Genomic DNA, 2,310 nt, shown 5'->3' with positions numbered 1-2,310 from the left:
CCCGTCCTCCCTGCCAGCCCCACTGGCCTTTCCTTCCTAACTGAACCAGGATGATGCTGCCAGCACTCCGGCCTGCCACGGGCCCAGGATCCCCGCCTCTGTCGGGTTACCCCATCCTCCCCGACTCATTTCTTTCACATTTGGCCACAGCCCCCGGGCCCTCTGGTTTCCTTCACCTAATCTGCTCCACAAGCTGACTCTTTTGTCCATTTTTACAAACTAGGGCATCCACCTAATGCATAAATCTCCTGAATCTTGCCCTTAGGCACACCCTCATTCAGGAAAAGAAGAAAGTAATAATAGAAAGGGGGAAGAAACACTGTCTCTACATTTTCCCCGTCCTAATTGCCTTCTGTCCTCTTCTGCCTGCGAAGCCCTCTGGTTGTTTTTTTTTTTTTTTTTTTTTTTTTTTGGTGGGCAGGGGTATAGATATTTATGTAACTACAATAATAAAGTCTGCTGGGGGTTTTGTTTACCAGCAGGTGAATTTAAGGGGATGCCTTTCAGCGTTCCTAATTACCCACCATCTATGTGGTCTCTGAGAATATGTTTTTAAGTTTGTTTAAAAAAAATAATAAGGAAATGCAATTTTAAAAGAAGTCTTCGATCAATTCTGGCTTTCACTGTCTCTTGGGAATCTAAATTTTCCTAATCGCCAGTTACCCCGACGTCCACGATGTGTGCAGCTTAGTATGGAAACTGAGCAAGCATCCGTTGGACAGCCGTCTTTTAATTACAGCTGATCTGCTATCATAGTAACTATTCTCATGAAAATCCAGTGTTGCATCCTGAGCAAATGGCAGTCCTATGGACGGAGACAGGGCGTCAGAAGGAGTTGCCAGCTCGACTGGGGACATGGCACGGAGAGCCCCCTCTGGGCCAGGTACCTGCCGAGCAGGTGTGTATGGGCCGAGCCTGCTGTTTCAGGGTGATGGCCAGTAGGAGGTGGAAACTGAGGCTGGCGTTTCAGGAGAGGGAAGTCGGTGTGGAGAGCACGTTTCGGAGGTTGTCAATCCAGAAACACCCATTAAGTGGCGGGCAGAAAGAAGTGGGAGTCTCGGGAGTATAGGATGACCAGAGGAGAAGGGTCTGTATCGAAGTGTGGTAGGAGGAGGAGCAGCAGCTGACAGCAGCCACAACAGTAAAGAAATAGCTTAGAAAGTGGAGGAAATCGCTAAAATGAAGGGCACAGAGAGAGGAGGGAAGGGGCAGGCGCGCTTGCTGGGCAGAGAAGCCGGGGAGGCGGGACTGGAGAAAAGGCACCTGTCGGCTCTGATGAGTAAATTGGCACTAGGGTCTTCTTTGTGCGTCCACTGCCCTGCCTCCTGTCTCTGCGGACCTGTGGTTCTGGACATTTCATGTGGATGACATCATACGCTATGTGGTCCTTCGTGTCCGGCTGTGTATTTTCTTTACATTATTCTTATATTAGCCTTATGTACTAGGTATTATTTCACTCATTTTATAGATGGGAAAATAAGGGCCTGGTGCAGTTGTCCTGGTCAAGGTCACAGAGCCAGGGTCAGACATACCCACCTTTGGTTGAAATGGTATAAGTATTTCTAAACAGTTTTCTACTTTAGATGTTTAGATATTCTTTAGTGTTTTACAGACTGCGGCTGAAAAGAAGCCTGTTATATTGCTTAAAAGCAGTTGAGACAAGATCGAAAGATGGAAATGAATACTTGTGTTGTCTTCTTTTATTCAAATAATTAAGGCGCTTCATTTCTCTTTGTCCCTACATGTGACTTTTGTAAACAGCCAACTTTAAGATATTTTAAAGGGTGTGGATAGAAAAAAAGGGAAATTCTGAAATTAGTCATTCAAAGATTTTTTTTTAAAAAAACACCTATAGCACCTGGTCTTCCTAGGTGGTCTCCCATCCAAGTACTAACCAGGCCCGACCCTGCTTAGCTTCCAAGATCAGACGAGATCGAGCTCATTCAGGGTGGCATGGCCGTAGACAGTCATTCAAAGATTAATGCAATGAGGAACACACCCCTTAACAGAATGAGTATTTTATTTGAGTCTACCTGAATTTTATACCAGTAGATAGGTAGATATAGATATTTTTATACTAATTATACTTTACCAATAGGAATATTCCTTATAGTTTAATTTTTTGAGCATTTAAAAATGCATTTCTTGTCTATTAAGTTGTATCAGTTAGATTATAAAATATAAAGATTATACAACCTTGGATCATATTGTACTGCACAGCCTGCTTGTATCAAAGGGCTCACTCTTAAAATACAGTTGGAAAAGTCGTTCCCCTTGAAGTTCTGTTAAACTGTGCGTAGATGGAAGTCT

The 2,310-nt window shown here is 44.0% G+C and overlaps 1 pseudogene; it reads right to left on the bottom strand.

Moving 5' to 3' along the window:
- Nucleotides 1-1,846: 1,846 nt before the first annotated feature.
- LOC120619789 (uncharacterized) lies at nt 1,847-1,965 on the bottom strand (annotated as a pseudogene).
- Between the last annotated feature and the right edge of the window lie 345 nt (nt 1,966-2,310).

The sequence above is a fragment of the Pteropus medius genome, unplaced genomic scaffold, assembly GCF_902729225.1.
Source record: "Pteropus medius unplaced genomic scaffold, Ma_sr-lr_union100, whole genome shotgun sequence".
Classification (NCBI taxonomy): Eukaryota; Metazoa; Chordata; class Mammalia; order Chiroptera; family Pteropodidae; genus Pteropus; species Pteropus medius.
This window is presented reverse-complemented; position numbering and strand designations above follow the sequence as displayed.